We start from the raw sequence: 12,407 nt of genomic DNA, 5'->3' as shown, positions 1-12,407 counted from the left end.
GAAGGTTTTTTAGGATATTCCAAGCTGGCAGGTCATTTTTACACACCCAGAGCAAGTGGCCATCTCTCAGTGCCGTAGTGTTACTCACTCCTGTACAAGCTGAATGGAATCTAGTCTTACAGATATAACATTCAATTCCCGTTACCTTCGTCTTTAAGAAGTTGTTACAGTGGCCACAAATTTGTTTATTTACTCCCATATTGCCTTGTTTTGTTGTATATATCTATATACTTATAATATTATATGTATATTGTATATTTGTAACAATATATATGTATATATATTTATATGTTTAATATTATAATATTATATGTATATCGTATATTTGTAATATTATGTGTGTTATTTTGTTCAAACTTTATGGCAGGTACTTAGCGTAGGTAGCGAGGCTGGTCCCCCGGTCGGTACAGGTGACCTCTTGTGGCCCAGGTTGATGTCACCAGTTTCCAGTTACCCGATTTATAACCACTGATGCCGCCTCTTGCCACTATTCTATATTTCTAGTGTTCTATATTTATAATATTCACTTCCAACTTATATGATGTTGTGATACCCGTTCCACATCACTGTTCCACGAATCACCGTTCACTATTTTTTTTGTTTCGTTTTTTTTTATCCTAATACACGCATGTACACAAAGCCTCGTTCACTGGCTCACACGTGGTCTCCCGTTTATTCTCTATTTAACACAAAGTTCTATTGTTAATGACTATTTTCAATTTTCCAGCGGTCACTATGCACTTTGTTATTTCTGTAATCAGTAATCCACGGCAGTAGTCCTACGAATCCCTGTTAATGTCACGATTTTAACGGAGCGCGCACGGTACGTCTACCCCCTCCCTCGACCTCGACTGGTAGAGTGGCAGTTCCAGCGCCATCTAAAAGTCCACACCCGAACTTCCCGGGAATAGTACATAATGTGGACAATGCCATCTGGTGGTGGTTATCTAGTACTTGTAATTGGCTATAGATTCCTGCCTTGGTCAGCCAGAGGGGTCGTTGTGAGTGACCTCTGGTGAGGTGACGCATCAAGACAAGCACTACCTAGTGTGTGCTACAGAGCACAATGTCAACTCTCCAGTGGGTTGGTGGTATTTCCTAGTTCACCAGTACCAGCAAGGTCATTGATAACGTTTTTGTGTCCACAAAGGTGACGTCTGGGGGCAGCGGTACTAGAGACGGCAGTTCATCTTGGGCAGTCCACGTCTCCCTACATGGTCCTGGAAACGACCAAGTAAGCCGCCGCCGATGAAGCAGTGTGGTAGCTGCTAGTGATTTAGTGTTGAAAAAGATCGGCGTACCTTTGGGACTGGCTTAGGGGAGAGACTGACGACAGGGAGGTGCCTGTTGAGTAGTGCTGCTAGCTGGTCGCTAGAGACTGCTGCCAGGGGATCGCTACCCCTGTATTGTGACCCCGCTCAGCGAGTGGCTGAGGTACTCTGTCAGCGAGTAGCTGGAGAGTGGTCGTGGGGGTACAGGCACCTCATGACACTGTCAGTGGGCTGGCCCACGTACAGGTGAACTCGCCGGTGTTCTTCCCGGTAAAGTTGGATACGCTGTTGGACAGTGAAGAAATACTGGGGATTGATGAACTCTGCACGTGAGCACGTTTGATATCCTGAGCGAAAGGATTGTACATAGGTGTAGAAATAGCCTATCTGTTCTTTATATATTATTTATGGTGACGGTGTAGATACTTAACGGTGGTGGAAAGATATTTAATACATTGACGAAAGGAAGTGTTTTTTTCATCCCTTCCTTTTTTTATACACTACATAGCCACTTTCTTGAGAGCGTACTACCGACTTGGAGTCGGACACTATCATTTTGGATCTACCATCAAAGAACCCGGTTGCGACCCATAGTGACCGTAACATAATTGGCATCCCCAGCGGGATTCGACCTCTTGTCCAGTGCGTTTGATAGGGGTGGTGAAGTAGTGCAACCCCCTGTGAATAATTCTCCTGTTCGTTATTTGTTAGGACGTTAAGTGTCCTGTACGGTGCTTCGTGTGAAAAGTTAAGTGTTAAGTGCAGTGTTGCGTGCTCGTGCACAGTGTATAATGACAATATGGCAGAGAGAGAAACCATTGACAGTCTAGACGATGTTCAGGAATTTCTGAACAAGGAGGACTGTTTCGCTAGACTGAAGTATCTGGGGAAAGCAGGAATTTGTACTAATATGTGCCTATTTAGGAATCAAAGTACGTGAGAGTGATTCCCGTGTTGAAATCTTGTCGATGGTTCATAAGCACTTAAAGGCAGAGGAGAAGCAGGAAAGCGAGGCACCGGGCACAAAGGAAAATGTAATGGCTTCCACTGAAAAGAAAGACAAAGGCAGTAATGGTGAGAGTGATACTAGTTAATTGAAGATCAGCCTTCTCACTGTGAAAATGCGTGCGTTGGAAGGCAATAGTGAGATAGTGGAAAAAAATAAAATAGAACGAGAAATGAAAGAAAAGGAAATGGAGAAGGAAAAGGTTTTGAAAGAAAAGGAAATGGAAATGAAACGTTTGGAACTAGAGCGAGAAAGGGAAAGATAAGGGCGAGAAAGAGAAGAAAAAAGGGAAAGAGAAGAGCGAGAAAAAGAAAAAAGGGAAAGAGAAGAGCGAGAAAGATAAGAAAAAAGGGAAAGAGAAGAGCGAGAAAGATAAGAAAAAAGGGAAAGAGAAGAGCGAGAAAAAGAAAAAAGGGAAAGAGAAGAGCGAGAAAGATAAGAAAAAAGGGAAAGAGAAGAGCGAGAAAGATAAGAAAAAAGGGAAAGAGAAGAGCGAGAAAGATAAGAAAAAAGGGAAAGAGAAGAGCGAGAGAGATAAGAAAAAAGGGAAAGAGAAGAGCGAGAAAGATAAGAAAAAAGGGAAAGAGAAGAGCGAGAGAGATAAGAAAAAAGGGAAAGAGAAGAGCGAGAGAGATAAGAAAAAAGGGAAAGAGAAGAGCGAGAGAGATAAGAAAAAAGGGAAAGAGAAGAGCGAGAGAGATAAGAAAAAAGGGAAAGAGAAGAGCGAGAGAGATAAGAAAAAAGGGAAAGAGAAGAGCGAGAGAGATAAGAAAAAAGGGAAAGAGAAGAGCGAGAGAGATAAGAAAAAAGGGAAAGAGAAGAGCGAGAAAGATAAGAAAAAAGGGAAAGAGAAGAGCGAGAAAGATAAGAAAAAAGGGAAAGAGAAGAGCGAGAAAGATAAGAAAAAAGGGAAAGAGAAGAGCGAGAAAGATAAGAAAAAAGGGAAAGAGAAGAGCGAGAAAGATAAGAAAAAGGGAAAGAGAAGAGCGAGAAAGATAAGAAAAAAGGGAAAGAGAAGACCGAGAAAGATAAGAAAAAAGGGAAAGAGAAGAGCGAGAAAGATAAGAAAAAAGGGAAAGAGAAGAGCGAGAAAGATAAGAAAAAAGGGAAAGAGAAGAGCGAGAAAGGGAAAGAGAAGAGCGAGAGAGACAAGAACAAGAGAAGGAAAGTCTGCACTTGTTAGAAGTGCTACGATTAGGGGGTCGGAGGGAAACAAGTAGTTTCGATCCAGTAAGGAACATTAAGATGGTTCCCAAATTCAATGAAAAAGAAGTCTCCAAGTTCTTCGCTGCCTTCGAGAAGGTAGCCGCTTCATTAGATTGGCCAAAGGAGAATTGGGCCATCATGATCCAGTCCGTCCTGACTGGAAAGGCCCAAATTGCATACTCCACATTGTCGATGGATGATTGCAGTGATTACGATGCTGTGAAGGTGGTGGTGCTGATGGCCTACCAGTTGGTACCGGAAGCTTACAGGCAGAAGTTCCGGAACCTGAAGAAAACCTCAGAGCAAACCTTCACAGAGTTTGTAAGTATCAAGGAACGGCTGTTCCACGAATGGTGCGCGTCTCATAAGGTGGAGACGAAGGAGCAACTCGAGCAACTCGTACTACTGGAGGACGTCAAGGATTGCCTATCTGGAGATCTCAAGACATACCTAGAGGAACAGCAGGTAGAGACCTTGAGTGCAGCAGCCACTACGGCCAAAGAATGCATCCTGACACATAGGCCTTCTACTAGGTATGTCCCGAAGAGCTACATGAAATACTCAACGAAACCTAAGCCAGATGATAAAACCGTTCCACGAGGTGCAGCTAAATCAACCCTAGGTAGTCCTAAAAGGATCAGTCCTAAGAGGGGACATAGTGTGTTGGACCTGTGGGAAAAGAGGGCACATAGCTGCTAAGTGTCGTGGTAGAACAGGTAACGACCCACGTAGGGAAGTTATGCTGGTGAGTTGCATGGCGCCACCATTCGCCGACCTGTCAGTAGAGAAAAAGAAACCAGAGTTATTCGCCCCGTACACCTCCCAAGGGTATGTGTCAAGTGACCATTCAGGTAAGCCCGTGGTAGTACTCAGAGACAGCGGAGCTGCCCAGTCTCTGATTTTGGAAACATCGTTACCCGAGGGATGGGTAACGATGATGGGAGACAAAAGATTATCTTAGGTGGGTTTCCCTCAACATTGTATGTTGCCCCTTTAGTACAAGTCCATCTAAAGTCACAGTACTTCAGCGGCAAGTGTACATTAGGTGTAATGGACAATCTTCCTATAGAGGAGATTGAGGTTATCTTGGCCGACGACTTGGCCCTAGGTTTGGAGCATAACTATCCCCTGGTAATGGAAGATCCAGCATATGAAGAGGTGAGCCCAGTAGTAGCCGTGGAAATGAGATCCCAGGCTCAATCTCAGGTACCATTGGATTTGAATACCTTGTTTGACTCTCCTTCTACCCCGCAGGCTATAAGTAGCCTTTCACCAGCCGCGTGAAGGGCCACGTGAACGAATGGTTTGGTTGGGTAAATATGGCGTTGTGGCCGCCATTTTCTGTGTGGGGGGGGGGGGGGGGCAGGGGGGAGTGTGGCTGGTAGTGGTACGATGGGGGGTAGGGACATTGGGGCCTTGATAGTGGGTGGGGCGGGGGTGTTGGTAATGGGGGGCCGAGGGGTCTCTAGATGGGGCCAGCGGGGTGGGGAAGGGGTTGCCAGTTTAGTCATTAAGATATTAATTTGTGGAGATAGGTTATATATGGAAAGGTGTTTAGGAAGGAATAAGAAGTATTTGTGACTGATGTGAGCATATTGGTTACTGTGTTTCATGTTATAAAGGAGGTAGGTGCTTAAAATGTGTAGAAATTTGTAAATGACGTTAAATGTTTAATAATGTATGAATTAACGGTAAATGACCCCTGGAGATAGATATTCAACAGCAAATTTAGTGGACAGATTTCAGCAGGCAGGCAGAGAGAGGATGGACTGACAAATAGTTAGATTTTTTTCACAGATATAAACTATAATAATCACATTTATATATTTCAATGTGCGACATTCCTCATTCACCCCATGCCCTTTTTCTGCCCCAACCCCTACCCAGACCCCTCACTGTTCCTGCACCCCATGCCCTTCCCTGTTTCTCCAGCCTGTGCCCTTCCCAGTTTCCCCACCCCAAGCTCTCCTCCCTACCCCCACCCCCTTCCCACCCGACCCCCCTCCCCAGGAACCCCTCCCCAACCCCTGACCTCCCTGTCAACCCACCCCAGTCTACCCTGCATAACCCAACCCATGACCTCCCACCACAGGCCCCTCCAGGTCCCCCATCCCATGCCCCAACTCACCCCCAACCACAGACCCCCCTCAGCCTCATCATGTCAGACCTCCCTAGCCCCCTTGTTCCAGATCCTCCCAGGCCCCGCACACCCCAGACCCCCCAGGTCCACCTTCCTAGGCTCACACATCCCAGACATTCCTTGCCCCCCAACTCCAGTGGAATCAACATAAACAGAGAATGGACAGAAGAGAGTCAGCTTCAAGGTCATGTACTCGAACATAGATGGGATTACAAACAAGGCTAGTGAACTTAGGGAAAGAACACGCGACGTAAACCCAGATGTAATTGGACTCACAGAAACAAAACTCTCAGGAATCATAACGAGTGCGGTGTTTCCCCAGGACTACACTGTAATAAGGAAAGAGAGGAAAGGTAGGGGAGGAGGCGGAGTGGCTCTACTGATGAGAAAGGAATGGAGTTTCGAGATGTTATTCCAGGCTGCAAAGGGGTCAGAGACTTCATAACAGGCACTATGACGATGGGAGGACCAAGAGTAGTAGTATCAGTGATATATAATCCATCACCAAATGAAATGAGACCCAGGCAAGAGTATGACAGTAACAACATGGCAGTTAACATTATCATTGAGAGAGCAGCCGCTGATGCCTGTAGAACTCGATCCCATCTGCTCATCATGTGGGACTTTAACCATAGAAGGATAGACTGGGAAAACAGAGAACCACATGGAGGTGAGGAAACATGGAGAACAAAACTGCTAGAGGTGACGACTAGAAACTTTTTAAGTCAGCATGTCAAGGGTCCCACGAGAATGAGAGGCAATGATGAACCAACAAGACTCGACCTAGTATTCACTCTGAACGATTCAGACATAAGGGACATCGGTCTTGAAGCCCCCGTGGTATGAGTGATCACAGTGTACTGTTGTTTGAATATCTGGTCGTAGAAGGGTTAATGTACTCAAGGAAGGGACCAGAAAGCAAGAGGCCGGCATTCCGGATGGGAAACTATAAGGTGATGAGAAAATTCCTAACTGAAATAGCTTGGGAAACAGAGCTCAGAGGAAAGTCGGTTCAAGACATGATGAACTACATCACACAGAAGTGTAAAGAGGCAGCAGACAAGTTCGTCCCAGTCCAAAAGGAAAAAAAATGAAATGCAGATGAGAAACCCATGGTTTAATCAGAGTTGCAAGCTAACAAAGCAACTAAGTAAAAGGCGTGGAGAAACTATAGAAACAACAGAACACTAGACAGCAGAGAAAGATACCAGAGCGCCAGGAATGAATACGTCAGGGTGAGAAGAGAGGTAGAGAGGCAATATGAAAATGACATAGCGAGCAAGGCAAAAACTCAACCCAAACTGCTCTATAGCCACATCAGGAGGAAAACAACAATGAAGGAACAGGTCATGAAACTGAGGATAGGGGCAGAAAGATTCACTACAAACGACAAGGAAGTGTGCGAGGAACTCAGTAAGAAATTCCATGAAGTCTTCACACCTGAGTAAGGAGAAGTTCCAGAGATAATGGAGGAACATCAACCCAGACACCACTAGAGGAGTTTGTGATTACCAGTGGGGAGGTCAGGAAGCATTTGATAGATTTGGATGTGACAAAGGCTATAGGCCCGGATGGAATCTCACCATGTATTCTAAAGGAAGGAGCAGAAGCTCTGTGCCTATCACTCTTTATGGTGTACAACAAGTCACTGGTAACAGGTGAACTGCCAAAAATTTGGAAGACAATGTAGTCCCAATATACATATATTGGGACTACAGGCAATGTAGTCCCAATATACTAGAAGGGTGATAGGCAGGAGGCACTGAACTACAGGCCAGTGTCCCTAACTTGCATTTCATGTAAGACGATGGAAAAGATTGTGCGAAAAAAGCTAGTGGAACATCTGGAGCAAAGGAACTTTGTAACACAACATCAGCATGGGTTCAGAAATGGCAAATCATGCCTAACAGGATTAATTGAGTTCTATGACCAGGCAACAAAAATCAGGAAAGAGAGAGAGGGCTGGCAGACTGCATATTTCTTGACTGCCAGAAAACTTTTGACACAGTACCACATAAGAGACTAGTGCACAAACTGGAGATGCAGGCAGGAGTGAAAGGGAAGGTACTCCACTGGATAAGAGAGTACCTAAGCAACAGGACACAGCGAGTCACCGTGAGGGGTGAGGTCTCGGAGTGGCGGGGAGTCACCTGTGGAGTCCCACAGGGATCAGTCCTTGGACCTATACTGTTTCTGATATCCGTAAATGATCTTCGAGAAGGAATTGACTCGTTCCTCTCGATGTTTGCTCATGATGCAAAATTAATGAGGATAGTATGAGGCTACAAGATGACCTAGACAAACTGAAGGAATGGTCAGACAAGTTACTACTAAAGTTCAACCCAAGTAAATGTAAGGAAATGAAACTAGGAGGCCAGTCACTGGATACCGAATGGGAGATGAAGTTTTTCACGAAACGGACATAGAGAAAGATTTGGTAGTTGATATCACGCAAAACCTGTCTCCCGAAGCCCACATCAAAAGAATAACATCAGCGGCCTATGCGAGGCTGGCTAACATCAGAAGTGCATTCAGAAACCTGTGTAAGTAATCCTTCAGAACCTTGTATACCACATATTAATTAATTACGCTGCTTATTTCTTTCAGTTTGAGATGTGTTCTTATTGGATTTGTTATTACCGATTAACGACAAACCTTAAACATTGATGCCTTCCTTTGTAGTCATTACTGCGTCGTCACACCTTGGCCTACCCTACCGTAATTACATACTGTTCACAATTGTGCCTTCCTCTTAATTAATCGGTCACTGGGATTCCGGAACATATTTAAAAAACTATAATTATGAAGGTTTTCTAAGTTTATACTTGTTACTTTTATACTTATATCTATACAATAGATATTGGGACTTACTATTACTGACATTATAAATGTATTTAATTGTTGTTAAAGATTCGCTGCCTGGAACGGGGGGGTTCCGGGCTATGGTGAGCCCCTAGATGAAAAGTACGTAGTTATGTTATTTGATTTTTAATATTCATTAATCCGCTTACTTGTAACAGTCCGAGACGCTTTATTCTATCAATTATTAATTTGTTTTATTATCCACAGACTGTTGGGGATAGTCTTTATGGTATTCTTATACAGCCCATTTGCGGTTACATTAGTGGTACGGTTGTTGGTTGGTCGTTCAGGATTAAGCCACTCAAGGGGTGGCACGGGCATGCTTCGCCGGAAAAATCGTATGACATTATACAGCTCATTTTATTCTGACTAAACGACCAGTTACAATATGCGGTTGACAGGCCTCATTGACTAATATCAAGTTGATGCGGTGGGCCCCCTTTGCATTTCGGGGGTATGGGTTGTTCTCACATATTCATGCATTAATTGCAGTATATTACACGTTCCTGTGAATTTAACGACGGACTATAGTACATGTCTTCCCATGCTTGGAACATTGGAAGGTCCCATACTCCACTACGTTTCGTGGTAATTGGTCTACAATTTTAACAACCATGTTATCGAACCAGTATTTACCCAAGTCTTTTTAATTTCCTACGCTGTACACGTTCAAGGGAAATTATTTACGTCTATGGTATGACGCAAAAATACAGATTTGCTTATTCTACCTAAGGCACAAATTCATTGCAAGATTAATGGAAGAACACCTCCAGGCGTCTTGTTACTAATGCTTTATTAATATTGCCCAGTGTCCTATTCGCATCAATTACGAACGAGCATGCATTGCTCCTTTGGTTAACCATTTTACTAACTGCAATTCCCAGTTCCCTCTCTTCGCTGAATTCCCTCAAGTTCAAGTATGTTCATTGAGATAAGCAATAAATACATCTCAAAGGGATAGAGTAGCTTAGGCTATTTCTACCCCCCCCCCCTCTACTTCAAGTCCCTCAAGGGGCGCACAAATTCAGTGAGTACAAAGAGACATATAACAGTACAAGAATCCCATTTAACATTGCATACAGCAAGTACAGCATATATTTGTTACATTCTTGGGGCAAAATTCTTGTAGCTCTGAAGTATACTGTCTATTATACCATTATCACACATCCAAACAATTTGATGTGGTACACTATTTATTTCCTTATTTCTATATTTTTCAATAAGGTGACACTCTAATACATAATGTTCTAAGGTGTGGGCGTACGGCATACTACATAATTTACACTCCTTATCTTTTTTCACTGACATCAACACCGTATTGCCAGATATATTTATATCCTAATCGTAATCTCATGTAAATTGAATCCTTCCAAGTAGATTTTCCTTTACCATAAGTGATGGACGAATTTGTATTTATTATTGAATAATTCTTAAGTGTGTTACTACTGTCCACCATTGCCATTCTCTTTATCATTTCTTCACCCTCCTGAATCACCTTGAGTCTTGTTTTATTTGTTTCAAGGTTAACTGACATACAAAATCAACAAGTGTTTTTCAGTGGCTCTCTTCGCTATGTCATCAACTACCTCATTCAACAGTATTCCCACATGTGATGGGATCCACATGAATCTTACTTTATACCCAGTTTTTTTTCTAATCTCTTAACATTCTCTCTACACTCTATCACACTATTCTGATATACTGGGCGTCTGCTATTTAAAGACTCTAACGCTCCTCTGCTGTCAATAAAGAAGCAGGCATTTTTACCACATTTGACTACTTCCTGTAATCCTGCTAATACTCCTTGGAGTTCAGCCTGCGTTGAAGAGATATTGTCAGTTAAGCGGCGTCCTATAACAGTATCTACAGTGCCGATGTCAGTGTACTCCCTGATCAAGACTCCACATCCTGCCTTCCCATCCCTAGCTACTGACCCATCACAATATACATGTAGAGTGTTTTCCGTAGGCAGTTTTCTAATTATACAATCATATGTTCCCTCAGTTCACAGAAACGTCTCGGAGGGGGAAACACACACCCCTCGGGACGAGGAGAGCGGCGTGGAACGGCCTGCTCCCACCTGACGCAATCTGATTCAGCGGCCCGCTGCCCATTAATCCTACGAATTTGTTTTTTTTATTTCCCTAGGTTCCTGCTTAGGTACCCTGACTAACATCGGGCTTACCATTAATATGTAATACTAGGCATTTACCCACAGCTTGCGTTAGTCGCAATCTGCCTTACCCGCTGTCTCCTAGACTGGGGAGTGTTACCCGTCTGTCATCACTTAAATTAACCCTAGAGTGTTCTTTTCCCCAATATCTGATCAAGATCAATTCGGCTTGCCCGCCTGGGCGTTGCAGTCTGTAATAACCCACATTGTAATATCTCGCCTTGTATCTATCTCGGCCGCGCACTCCGCTACTACCACTGAGCTAACCGTGCAATCTCCGTTCTTTCTATGGTAATAACTATGGCCAGCAGGCACTCGCCCTTGGGGGGGGGGGGGGGGGTCCGGCCAGCTGGCTCTGCGAGTGGGGGTGCAGCGCCGGCCCCTAAGTATTACGCTGTCCGCAGCTACTTACTCTCACTTGTAAGAGTAATGTTAAATTTGCCCTCTAGGTGTATTCTGCAGCTACTGGTAATTTACGATTTCACATTATGTCTAGGATTGGCGCATTATTTCTGTCATGTGTTAGGCCACTATATGATACTCTATAAGCCCTAATTCTACTTGAAAATTATGTTAAACGTTTGCCTTACTTGTACACATAGTTAATAAGGATTCGGCGTTCTGCAGACCATGTTTTATTTAGTCATATGTATTAATGTTATTAAGTTGTTGTAGTGTAGTCAAGTTATACATGTATATATGCTGTTGTAAATTATACAAGTTACCTGCTTCATTAACATGGTCTGCAAAAAATTATTTATTAGTTAAATAATTTTTGGTTAAATAAATAGGTCCCCATACTGTTGGTGTCTTATTCCTCCATTATCAGAAATATGCAGTGCCAGTATTTTGGTCGCCAGTATAAATTGGATAATTTTAGATTTAGGAAAGACTTGGGTAAATACTGGTTCGGTAACAGGGTTGTTGATTTGTGGAACCAATTACCGCATAACGGGGTGGAGGTGGGGTCCCTCAAGCGCGGGTTGGACAAGAATATGAGTGGGATTGGGTGGTTATAGATAGGAGCTGCCTGGTATGGGCCAATAGGTCTTCTGCAGTTACCTTTGTTCTTATGTTCTAATCAAACCAGCTCCATAACAGGTATAGCCAGCCCTCCAGGCTGAAAACCATCATGAAGACCCCCATCCATCGCCAGATCTCTAGTATCAGCCACTGATACAGATAATGGCTCCAAAGAGCCTCCACTTACGGGCTCACCATAGCCCGTGCTACTGGAACTCATTGTTCTGAGTTAGCGAATCTTAAACAACAAGAAGTAACAAGACACCTGGTGTGGTTCTTCAGCTATATCTAGCTCTGGTTAGGCCCTATTTAGATTATGCAGTTCAGTTTTGGTCACCGTACTATATAGAATGGACATAAAGACACTTGAACGTAGTCCAGCGTAGGATGACTAATTGATGATTGATAAAGATTAAGCCACCCAAGAGGTGGCACGAGCATGAATAGCCTGTAAGTGGTACAATTTTTTTTTTCTCAGTATTCTGAGGTTGCATTTAACCATCAAGCTGTTATCGCGGGGGAGGATACTGCTTCACAGTCTTTATGAGGGTGTCCAGCTGCTGGACACCTTTGTTGACCAGGAGAGTGGCTGTGTTGATGGCTTCAGGATGGCCACTGCATGATTCAGGAACTCTTAAAGCGCTTCTAAGGTCATTGGTTGCTTCACATTCCAGAAGATAGTGAAGTAATGGCTTTTCTGTGACAGTTTGGCAGAAGATGCACTCT

This window comes from Procambarus clarkii, chromosome 2 (assembly GCF_040958095.1).
Source record: "Procambarus clarkii isolate CNS0578487 chromosome 2, FALCON_Pclarkii_2.0, whole genome shotgun sequence".
In the NCBI taxonomy this organism is placed as follows: Eukaryota; Metazoa; Arthropoda; class Malacostraca; order Decapoda; family Cambaridae; genus Procambarus; species Procambarus clarkii.
This window is presented reverse-complemented; position numbering follows the sequence as displayed.